Genomic DNA, 13,295 nt, shown 5'->3' with positions numbered 1-13,295 from the left:
ACATGATGAGGTATCTACTTGACTCTTGAAGCAGACAGTGGTATTTGAAAAGGAATTATATTAGATAAAAATTGATAATACTCAGGCAAATAGTAAAGTATAAATTATATGCTCAGAGAAAAGACACAATGAAATTATTTAAACTCCTCAAGTAAACACAGAGAGAGCTGAACAATAAAAAGAACAGAAGGCTGAATATAAGGGGAATAAAAACAACAAATACAATAAATAGAATGGTTACAAATATGTTAGACATTAATCCAACGACATCAGTAATTAAATATTAATGCTGAATAGACAGATTAAAAGATCGTAGGGGTGCCTGAGTGGCTCAGTCAGTTGAGCATCCGACTTAGGCTCAGGTCACGATCTCGCGGTTCCTGGGTTTGAGCCCCACGACGGGCTCTGTGCTGACAGCTCAGAGGCTGGAGCCTGCTTCGGATCCTGTGTCTCCCTGTCTCTGCCCCTCCCCCAATCACGCTCTGTCTCTTTGTCCCAAAAATAAATAAACGTTAAAAAAAAAATTTTAAATCCTAGATAGGTTAAAATAAAGGGATGGAAAAAGATACGCTGTCCTTGCCCTAATCAAAACAAATCTGGAATAGACATATTAATTTCAGACAAATCAGACTTCACAACAAGGAAAATTATCAAGGATAAAAATATCAATACATAATGTTGAAGGGGACCATTGTTCATGCAGATACATCACGCATAAATATGCCAAAGACCAGACTATCCAAATACATGAGGTGAAAACTTATACAACTTATCAAAAATTGTAGAAATAGAAAAATCCACTCTAAGCTTGCAGACCCTGTAGATCCAACGGGCAGAACATCAGTGAGGACATAGTTCATGCGAATGTCACTGGCCATCAATTTGATCTCAGTGGCGTTTAGAGAATACGCCAATGAGAGACCAGGGGACACGTTCTTCTCAAGTCCACCTGTTATACGTGCCAACATAGAACACATTTTGGATGATGAGACACAGCTTACCAAATTTGAAAGAACAGAAATCGTATGAAACATGTTCTCAGCCCACAATGGAACTGAATTAGAAATCCATAGCACGTAGATGACGAATCCTCAAATAATTGGAAAGTAAACCATACCCTCCTGGACAACATATGACGGGAAAAACCCAGGTTATCCAAACAGGCTAGGATGTAGTGAAAACAATACCTCAAGGGAATGTTAAAGCATTGAATGAATATATTAGAAAAGAAGAGGGGTGCCTGGGTGGCTCAGTCTGTTGAGCGTCCAACTTTGGCTCAGCTCATGATCTCATGGTTTGTGGGTTCAAGCCCCATTGGAGCCTGCTTCAGATTCTGTATCTCCCTCTCTCTCTGCCCCTCTCCCACTCATGCTCTGTGTCTCTCTCAAGAATAAATAAATATTATTTTTTTTTTTTGGAAAAAAAGAGAGGCACCTGGGTGGTTCAGTGGGTTAAGCACTCCAGCTCAGGTCATGATCTCACAGTCCGTGAGTTCAAGCTCTGTGTCGGGCTCTGTGCTGACAGCTCAGAGCCTGGAGCCTACTTCATATTCTGTGTCTCCCTCACTCCCTGCCCCTCCCCCACTCAGCTTTGTGTGTGTTTCTCTCTCAAGAATAAACAAACATTAAACATTTAAAAAAAATTTTTTTTAACATTTATTTATTTTTGAGACAGATAGAGACAGAGCATGAGCAGGTGAGGGTCAGAGAGAGAGGGAGACACAGAATCCGAAATAGGCTCCAGGCTCTGAGCTGTCAGCCCAGAGCCGGATGCGGGGCTCGAACTCACGGACCGCGAGATCATGACCTGAGCCGAAGTTGGACGCCCAACCGACTGAGCCACCCAGGCGCCCCTAAACATTTTTTTTAAATTCTTTAAAATTTTTTTAAAAAAGAAGAAAGATGTAAAATCTATAACCTAAACACTGGCCTTAGGAAAGCATAAAAAAGAGATGAATTTAAATCTAAACCAAATGACAGGAAAAATCATAATATAAGTTAGAGCAGAGATCAATAAATTAAAAAACAGGAAACCCATGGAGAAAAATCAACAAAGCAAAAAAACAGGGTCTGTGAAAAGATCAATAAAATCATAACTTCGAGGCAAGCTAACTGAGCAAAAAAGAGAGAAGACACAATTTCGTAATACCACATATGGAAAAAAGCCATCCGTAATGATCCCATAGACATGAACATATAACAAAGGAGCATTATTAATATCTCTCTGCCCACAGGTTTGATAATTTAGATGGAAAGGACCAATTCCCTGGAAGACTGAAGCTCATACAAGGAGAAATATGTAATTTCAATAGGCCTATTTATATTAAAGAAATTGAATCAATAATTAATGACCCTCCTAAAAATGCATGAGGCCACACAGTTGCACTGGAGAATTCTACCAAACCTTCAAGCGATAAAAATGTATTAGTTTACCATGGCACACGTCCCACAGGATGGATGGCTTCAACACAGACATTTACTTTCTCACAGTCCTAGAGGCTGGGGGTCTGAGATCCAGGCGGGCTGAGGCTGGTTCCTCCTGAGGCCTCTCTTCTGGCTGTGTAGATCCTGTGTTCTCCCTGTGTCCTCACATGGTCATCACTCTGTGCATGCCTACGTCCTAATCTCTGACAAGGACAGCAGCCCTGTAGGATGAGGGACCACCTTCATGACCTCATTTTAACTCCATCACCTCACCTAAAAGACCTTATCTCCAAAATAGTCACAAATAGGTATGGGGGGGCTGTTAATTCAACCACTGAATTTTGGGAGATAAAATTCAGGTGAGAGCAAACAATGCTAATTTTCTAAATCTCATTTTCAAAAAAGAAAGCACTTCTTAACTTATTCAATGAGGCCAGTGTCACCCTGACAGAAACACCAGATACAGACATGACACGAAAGGAAAACCACAGGCCGATGTCTCTCGTAAATATAGATGCAAAAGTCTTCAATATAAACATTAACAAATAGATTGCTATAACATGTAGAAGTAAACATACACAATAGTAAATCAATATGTGTACCGTATGCAAAGTTGCCTCCACACTTGAAAATAAATTTTTGTAATCAACAGTGTTAAGAAAAATCAGATGATTATATCAATTGTTCCAGAAAAAGCATTTGATAAAATCTAACTCATGATGCAAACACTGAGCAAACTAAGAAAAGAGCGATAAAGAGTGATAATTCCTTAACTTCATGCAAACAATTTTCTTTATGAAAAACCAGATACCCTCCCATAAGATCAGGAGCAAACCAAGAATATCCCCTCCCACTACTCCTATGCAAGCCCATATTGGAGGTCCTAGTCAATGCAATAAGACAAGAAAGGAAAATAAAAGCTACTCAGTTTGGCAAGAAGAAATAAAACGTCATTTAAAAAAAAATTTTAATGTTTGTTTATTTTTGAGAGGGAGAGAGAGAGAACGCAAGGGGGGAAGGGGTAGAGTGAGGAGTCATAGAATCTGGAGCAGGCTCCAGGCTCTGAGCTGTCAGCACAGAGCCTGACGTGGGGCTCGAATTCACGAACCGTGAAACCATGACTTGAGCCAAAGTCGGATGATTAACCGACTGAGCCACCCAGGCACCCCCCAAAACTATCATTTACAAAAAAATAGATGACATGATTGTTATGTCAAAGAAATGTCAAAGAATCAATAACAACAAAAACTTCTGGAACTAATAAAGGATTGCAACATAGGCTCATGACCAAGATTATTGTATGTAACCAGTTTTTTTCCTATATATAAGCAATTTGACTTTGCAATTAAAAACAAAAGCTCAGGGTTGGGGTGCCTGGGTGGCTCAGTCGGTTAAGCGTCCTACTTTGGCTCAGGTCATGATCTTGCGGTCCATGAGTTCGAGCCCTGCGTCGGGCTCTGTGCTGACAGCTCAGAGCCTGGAGCCTGTTTCAGATTCTGTGTCTCCCTCTTTCTCTCTCCTCTCCTGCTCATGCTCTGTCTCTCTCTTCTCAAAAATAAATAAACGTTAAAAAAATTAAAAAACAAACAAACAAAAGCTCAGGTTGCCTGGGTGGCTCAGTTGGTTGAGCATCCAACATCAACTCAGGTCATGATCTCACAGTTTGTGGGTTCGAGCCCCACGTCAGGCTCTGTGCAGACAGCTCAGAGTCTGGAGCCTGCTTCGGATTCTATGTCTCCCTCTCTCTCTCCTCCTCCCCAACTCACGTTCTGTCTCTCTCTCAAAAATAAATATTAAAAAAAAGACTTATTTAATAAGCACCATAAAAAGGCAATCAATTATTACAGGTGACCAGGGAAAAACCAAACATCCGTTTAAATTAGCTGTTTATATAGGGCTCTGTGTAAAATAACAAAATATTTTCGACAATCTCAATGTCTATTAGTAGGGAGATTGTTATATAACCATGATTGTTTATAATATACAATACAGATTACCATGATATATACTATTTGTATATACTTTCTTATATCTCCAAGCTATATTGTGTAGTACATAAGCACCATGTAATATTATTGGCAAAAACGTGTGTGTGTGTGTGTGTGTGTGTGTGTGTATACTAATTGATGATAATAGCTATTTCTAAAGAGACAGCTGTGTTAAGGAAGCACTATTTGATGGGATTTGGTCCTTATTTGAGTTTGCAAGAAAGAAAAAGCAAGGATAATTAAATAGTGTTTGCTTCATAAAGTTAAAATTAAAAAAAAACTAGTAAGAATTCATTCCTGATTAATTGGGACAATTATGACAGCAGTGTAGAAACATGAACATTACCACATTATTATAAAGTTACTTACAATTTAAGGAGTACAGGGAAGAAGAAGAAAACTTATTGAATCATCCAGACTTTGGAAATCGTATCTCATTTAACGTTCACACGATTTCCATGAGCTCACTAGCATTATCGCCTGTGTTACAGGTGGGGTGATTGAAGCTCAGAGAAATAATTGTGAGCAGGGTCACAATCCACTGAAGAGCCCTCATTGGGCTCTCATTGAACATGGTCCGGGGACTTTAAATGCTCATGTTCTTTGGCACTCAAATGTCCTCACTTTATATTCACAAAGCAAGTAAAACTCATCCCAATGAGAGATATTATATAGAAGTAAAATATTAGACTCAGCATCATTTGAGAGGATATCATTATAAGATCCATTTCTATATTACGGAGCCATTCCTGCACCCCAGTAAATGACCCATAATAACAGTGATTTGTAGATCTTGTTATAAAACCTTCTAATAAAAATTCCTATGTAAGTATTTAATTCATTTCAACAAGAATTCATTAGCTTGTTTTACCCACGTAAGCAAGTTTAGGAGTAAAGTTCCTTCCAAAGGTTTTCGGACATCACCAGGTGCCACATGCTAGGGCTCACACGAGAGTTGCAGATCTAAAAAGGAGGGAGAGGAAGATGTCAGAAGGTGCCGACTGTTTTGAGCACATGTGGGAAACTCATGAATCACATAAAAATTCAAAGGTGCGCTCTTTCCACTGCAGATCTATCCTGGGAAATATACAGAAAAATAAGTATATACACTTAACCTTAATAGAAAATGGCCATGACCATTTACTTAACCTTTAAGTCTACAGAGTGGGGTTGAATGCCCTCCTTTATCTATTGGTATCAGACTCAACTTATGTTTTGGAACATTTCTACTTCCTAGGCTGATGACATAACCATTTTGTTTTAATTTTCAATATAGATCTTATGGCTTCATTGCCCTCAACTAGAGTTTACTCCATTTAAGGAAAATCTGTCCTTTTTTTTTTTTTTTATCCATTTCTCTCTTCTTTCCTTCCTCATCCTCCCTCCCACCCTTCCTTCCTTCCTTCCTTCCTTCCTTCCTTCCTTCCTTCCTTCCACCTTCCTTTCCTTCCCTCTATGGGCCAAGAGATCTCACATGGTTCAGATACAAAACTCAACAAGAAAACAAAATTCAGTGGAGTCCAGTCCATCAAAAGATGTGGGCATCTAAACGAATGCAATCACTGTGTAATTCTAGAGCAGGCTTAAGTACAGAGAAGCGATGAAGGACAATGACTCAGTCTATCCCACAGCTCAGGAAAAGCTTCTCGGAGGAGGCAACATGAGAGCCAGGATGTAAAGACAAATTAGCTTTCCGCCATGTTCATTTCACAAGAGAATGGCACAATCCAGGCTGAGAGGATGACACATGCTGAAGGACGGCATGCGTTTGGGGGGGATCTAAACAGTGGCATTATTTGGGAATGCCAGCAGAAGGATCCAGAAATAGAAAACAGCAGAGGCAGTAGTTGGTGGCCAGCAGGCATGGGTCTCGTGTTCTATATCATACACAACAAGGGATCCAGGGAATGACTTCAGATAGAGGACAAACATCACTGTACTATTTGTGTTTCTGTTAAAGGACTATTTCAGGTGTTAGAACCATTAACAGGAGAGTGAGGTCACCAAGATGGTGCGTCATTTCAATACCTGTGTGGGGAGCAGATTCTGGAGAAGTGGATGTAGACCTATGTGGAAGATTTGATGTTTTCCACATTGTAGCTGAGTCAGAAGTAAGGGTGTGGTCCATCTGGGGACTGGAGGGCAGGGGTTCTAACCCAGTGGGATGTCAGAATGCAGGCTTTCTTTTTGGTAGCCTTAGGTCACAGTGATCTTGTGTATAGCTTCACCCATCCTTTCCTGACTTCCTTCATGAGAAATACTTCTTCTGGTAGGATGTCCAAGGCTACAATAATACACACCTGTGTTCTTACGATCCACCTGTGTCTCTCTCCCATCTCCCAGTTCACTCAATGACCCACCAGAAGAGCCCAGAGACTCGTTCTTCATCTAAATACCACCTAATCCCATCATGGGACTCCACCACATGAACTTGTGTCATCCTAGCCCGTCCCCAAAGCCCACCTCCTCTTGTCATCACACCAGGGTGACAGATTCCACAGATGAACTTGGAAGGTCACAACAATTCCATGCAGAACATTGTGCAATGCTACACCTGTTTCTTCTCTGGGAAATGTCACCTTGTCTTCAGGCATGACTTTGAAGCTTCCATGCCCCCTGTTCTGATTCCAGTGCTTTCTGAAAGTCCGTGACTATCCTCTCTTGAACTATAAAAGATGTTCTGATCAATCTAAGAAATCCTGTGTTTGCCTTAATGAGCTAAAACGCCTCCCTATCCACCCCCAATGAGCCCATACCTACAAAGGCATTGACATCACTATTTTCTTTACCAATCAGGCGACTATTTTTTACCTTTCAAATAATAACTTTAAGCCAGTAATAGCTAGGTAAGTTAGGTCAACCAGTTTTACTGAGTATCTGCAGCAAGGTCTTAACATGTCTTTTTTTTTTTAAGTTTATGTATTTTGAGAGAGAGAGAGACTGCATCCAAGGGAGGGGCAGAGAGAGAGAGAGAGAGAGAGAGAGAGAGAGAATCCCACGCAGGCTCTGAGCTGTCAGCACAGAGATTGATGAGGGACTCAAGCCCCTAGACCTCGAGATCATGACCTGAGCCAAAGTTGGACGCTTAACCGCCTGAGCCACCTAGGCGCCCCTCATTCTTGGTTAGTTTCTAAAACTGTTCTCTCCCATTAGGTATGCAAGTTCAGGAAAAAGAAACCATAGATCCACAGCACATGGAGGTCCCGTACAGCTTCCTTTTGGGAATCCATAGGTATCCAGAAATCCGTAACGTCCATCTGCCATGAGCATTTCATCATTCCAGTGAATGCTTTTGTCTTTGTAAGAGCAATTACTCGACAAAAATAAACCCTGATCATTTTATGTTAATTTCTGAGGCACACCGGGCAGTTTTTCATCTAGGAATGTGAGATCCTCTCACTGTGGAGTGGACTTTGAGTTGTCTCTCAATAAAAACATGGTCGACTCATGTAGTTAACATTTAAAAAAAAAAGTTAGGGGCACCTGGGTGGCTCAGTCAGTTGAACGTCTGACTCTTGATTTCAGCTCAGGTCATGATCCCGGGGTTTTAAGATCGAGCCCTGCCTCTGGTTCTGTGCTGAGTGTGGATTCTGCTTAGGATTCTCTCTCTGTGTCTGTCTCAAAATAAGTAAATAAATGAATAAACAAAATTAACCCAAGAGAAGTCATCTTCCATATTTTATTGTGAAACACAACCCTGAACTTACAGCAAAACTCTGAATGGAGGAGATATGTAGTGGGGACTATGGTGTAAATAGTTTCTGTATTTTTAAAATCAGTAAGTTGGCCCATTACCAAACTCTGGGCATTTGCAGACCTGCCTCTGGTAGGCAGAGAATCAAACAAGCAGATGTGAAAAGAGTGTAATAATGACTGTGGGTACTCATTTCTAGAAGCAAGGAAGAACCACATTAGCACCCCCTGTGAGAGCTGGCTGTGGTCCTGGGGGTAACTGGTGTACTTTTGCTGTAAATATTTTCTGTGCGTTTTGTACTTTGCTATTTACTTGCTCTGTCTGTTCATGTGTGGGAATTTAGAAGTAGCCAGAAACTGGGGGGCCTCGGTGGCTCGGTTGGTTAAGCATCCAACTTCAGTTCAGGTCATGATCTCAGAGTTCGTGTGTCCGAGCCCCGCATCGGGCTCTGTGCTGACAGCTCAGAGCCCGGAGCCTGCTTTGCATTCTGTGTCTCCCTCTCTGTCTGCCCCTCCCCCGCTCATGCTCTCTGTCTCTCAAAAATAAAAATAAACATTAAAAAAAAAGAAGTATCCAGAAATTACATAGTCAGTCCTTCAACTGGGGTCCCAGAAACCCATTAAATTTTTAATTAAAGGATTACCTCATCTTAGTTCTAACACTTGATACGGGATATTAACTGAAAAGCTACCGTATAACAATTACTTAGGAATGAGAATTTTTAGCCGCTGTGTTAAAGGAAATAATTAGTCTTACAGAGGTATTTAGCATTCGGCTCACACCTGGAAAAATAATGATCATGACAATTCAAGAGTGCATTTTGATTATCCATCCATGATGAGAAATGGCATACCATAGTGTGGCAACATGTCTGTGAATGTGTGTGTGTGCGTGCGTGCCCATGCACATAGGTGTTGACAGGGAGGTGTTGACACCTTCTTTTCAACAATGCAGAAGTTTGAAACTTTTATTTTTATTTATTTTTGGTTTTCGGCATTGGCTGCAATCCAAACTTTGTGCTGCAAACATGTCCCATGGAAACTCTGTCCCCGTGCGTCACTAGGCAAACATTTCTGTGCATGTGTCTGGTGTGATTCACGCCCGTGGGAATTCAGGTCTTTGATCCTTTGCAGCATGTTAACAGAATGCGGTAGCCCTTGACAATTGCAAATAAATCACAACATGAGGGTAGGTATTATTATTCTATGATTAACCACATAAGGACAGTCTTTCCAATGAGCCTAACAGTTACTCTCCCTGATGTTCCCAACTTTTGGGGCTCTCATGTCACTGTGGGAAGCAACCCAGCCTTCCGAAGTTTCCTCCTCATCTACCGTTCTCCTTCTCTACTGCTATGCCACTCTGCTTAAACATCACTAACGTCAAAACTCCTAACTGCTAAATGTTACTAAGGATTTAGTATCTGCCAGGTGTTAGGTTAATACCCCTCTGCTGTGTATCAGTGCACTCCCTGTGCATCCTCCTACAGATGATTATTGCATCGCATCAAAAACACACATTTTGTTACTAGTACACCCATATATGGTGCATTCACGATGAAATTCGTGTTCATGATGCCAACACAAAAAGAAAACACAAGTCACCACCTGAATCTAAATTAGAAGCAAATCACATCCTGCCTGATTGATGCAAGAAATGCCCCCCACAGCCGGAAAGACGCAAATACTGCATTTAAAGAGGTCTAAACCATTACTGACCTGAAAAGCTGAGACTTCCTTGTGGAAAAAGCCAATTATATAGAAAGAAATAACAGTGCACATAATTTCCGTCAGTGCTCGATTGCAGAACACGGTAGGTGTCTTGACAGATTGCCCTAGAAATAAATGTAAACACAGAATTCAATGCCAAATTAAAATATCATTGGGATGCCCGGGTGGCTCAGTCAGTTAGGTGTCCAACTCTTTTTTTTAAATTTTTTAACGTTTATTCATTTTTGAGAGACAGAGAGAGACAGAGCATGAGCGGGGAAGGGGCAGAGAGAGGGAGACACAGAATCTGAAACAGGCTTCAGGCCTTGAGCTGTCAGCACAGAGCCCGATGCGGGGCTCGAACTCACAAACTGTGGGATCCTGACCTGAGCCTAAGTCGGACGCTCAACCGACTGAGCCCCCCAGGCGCCCCAGGTGTCCAACTCTTGATCTTGGCTCAGGTCAGGATCTCACAGTTTGTGAGATCAAGCCCTGTGTCAGGCTCTGTGCTGACAGCACAGAAGCCGCTTGAGATTCTCTCTCTGCCGGTCCCCCACTTGCTCTCTCTCTCATGCTCTCTCTCAAAAATAAATAAACATTAAAAAATTAAATTAAAATATCATTGAAGATTGGAGACCCAATATAATGTTTGTAGATAAACGCTCGAGCATGTTAGTTATGATCGCAGCAGAAAGAATCTCCAGAGAATATACGTAACTACAGTACTTAAAATAACTTTAATTTCATGGAATATGCAAGGCAGTCTCGTTTAAAATATCAGGAAACACAATGTGTGGAACACGAGCGGTGAAATAGCGTTTAAAGTATTTGAAGACTTTCTCAGGAGTTAGACCTACCGATTAACCATTTATGCTTTATACACACATATTAAATCTGTCGGATCCCACACTGAAGAATGCAAAACATAAAATTACAAGCCGATCGGGTGGAAAGTAAGAAAAATCTTATGAATCCAGTAAGCAGACACAGAAGAAAGAGATAAAAAAGAACACCTGATAGAAAAAAGAGACACATCATGTTCTATCAAAAAACTACCATATTGACAGTGCACATAACCGTGGTGAAACTTGGAAGAAATGAATGGGTAAAAGGAATTCAAACGAACCCAGTAAGTACATATGAGTCGGTGTTCTTAAACAGGATTCATGCGAATGACAGGTTCGTGTAAACGTGAAAAGTAACACAATACTATCCAGCATTCACGCATATGCATATGAGCAGAGACCTGGATTCACATGGATGTGAGCCCACCGGACAGATTCAGGAAAATGTTCGTCTAGTGACGCACGGGGACAGATTTTCCATAGGGATAAGGGCTGGCTCATGGAACGATTTGTTTTTTAATATTTATTTATTTGGAGGAGAGCACAAGTTGGTGAAGGGCAGAGAGAGGGGCACAGAGGATCCAAAGCAGGCTCTGTGCTGACAGCAGTGAACTCAAAACTCTCGAACCGCGAGAGTGTGATGGGAGCCAAGTCGGACATTCAACTCATGAAGCCACCCGGGAGCTTCTGGATGATTTTTAATATAAAAACTTTGAATGCAAAATGTAATGCTTCAATCTATTGCTGCTACATGGGGGCTCCCAGAACTACACTATTCTTGTTTTATTTTCTGTGATTGTGTTTCTTAAAATAAAAAAAATTATATTCTGTTAAGCATGAAGAACTATCACAGTGGATTATGAATGGAATCCAGAGGGACATGATCTTTTGGAAGCTTAGGAATTGAAATAAGCTGAACTCACAGAAAGCATTCAAAACAGGGTCACTGTGCACCACGACAGAAATATTTGGAAGACCGCGACTTGAGCCAAAACCTCTCTCATTTCCACGTTGGCTTGTGGAAGTTTGGAAAACATCCTAGAGTTTGGGACAGAAACCGAGCTCAAAGAGTATTTGTGACTTTCAAGATGTTTGCTACTCCTGGGAGCCCGAGGTATCTCCTTACATGTAGCACGTGGGAGAAGTAATTTAGGCTTTAGTGAAGTGTTTTGAAAAAATGGTACAAGAAACATGGGCTTGACCCTTTTTCTTTTTTAAATTCAAGTTAGTTAATACTTCTATCCAGTGTAGTCTTGGCTTCAGGAGTGCAACCCAGTGATTCAACTCTTACATGGAACACCCAGGGCTCATGCCAACAAGTGCGGTCCTCAGTGCCCATCGCCCGTTTGACCTGATTCGTCACAGGAAGTCTTCATAAATGTCCCCTGGATCAAACTGGACTGTCATCCACCATCGAAGCTTCTCTGGAAATCGGGACTCAGATGACAAGAACGAATGCACACCAATCCTAAACGTGTAGTGAGTGTGGTGTGTCTGAGACGGGGCCACCCAGTCAGCGTACCTTCTACTGAAGATGACATTTCCCTTTGTTGTGTCATAACCTGTGGGTCACTGCTGCTCATACCCCCTACTGACCAAAGCCCTCCATTCGCTTGAGGACCCGTAACATGTGCCATCAACTTCGCTCTGGGGACGCACAGTGCGGTTGCAGAACTGAGTTTCGAACGAGTCCTTGGCACTTTCCTATCAAACATAGGTTTTCAAGGACAGCGGGATTGTCATGTTGTTGAGGACCTAACAGAGGAGATACAAATACAGCAACCAATTCATTCTGTGTAAGAGGATTAGGGACAAAAGCGTTACAAATACTGGAGAATATTTAACAGCACGCAATGAACTTAGGTATAACTCAAAAGACCATGAGTGATAGGAGGACTCCTGACATCATGAGTTGGAAATTTAATATAAGGCTTCAAAAAATTCTTTTAGTGCTTATTTACTTTTGAGGGACAGAGCCAGCAGGGAAGGGGCCGAGAGAGAGGGAAACAGAGGATCTCAAACAGGCTCCATGTTGACAGCAAAGAGCCTAATGTGTGGCTTGAATTCACGAACCGTGAGATCGTCACCTGAGCCAAAACCAAGGCAGGCGCTTAGCCGACTGAGCCACCCAGGTGCTCCTGGAAACGCTTTAAAATCCACAGACAGGCTTGTGGTGAGAAACAACCCTGATACTTTTTAAACTATGGTTAATTTGGGGCACTGTTTTTGAAAATGACAGAAACTTTCCTTTTTCACGTTTGAGTGAATCACGTTCAACAACATATGCGTGTATGAATGGGTCCCAGCTCTTAATCTTGAACTTGAGTCCTTTTGGGGCCTTGAAGGCGTCTTTCAGTGATGTTTAAAATTTTTCTAATTCTTTTTAATCCACCTTCACATAAGTACTAGCTTCTCTATGGGAAACCAAATCCCATAACGCTTATTACAGACAGAATTGCCTTGGCTTTTGGGTTTTGTTGAGCCACAAATTTAAACCAAGTTCAAAATAAGAATCTGATGGAAATAAAAAGACTGGTTGTTGCCTTTGTTTTGTTTTTGTTTGTTTGTGTTTGTGTTTGTTTTTGTTTTTGTTTTTGTTTTCCCCACAAGCTGAAAGGCCAGGAGAATTGATTTTA

This window comes from Panthera tigris, chromosome X, assembly GCF_018350195.1.
Source record: "Panthera tigris isolate Pti1 chromosome X, P.tigris_Pti1_mat1.1, whole genome shotgun sequence".
Taxonomy (NCBI): domain Eukaryota; kingdom Metazoa; phylum Chordata; class Mammalia; order Carnivora; family Felidae; genus Panthera; species Panthera tigris.
Note: the sequence above shows the minus strand (reverse complement) of the source record.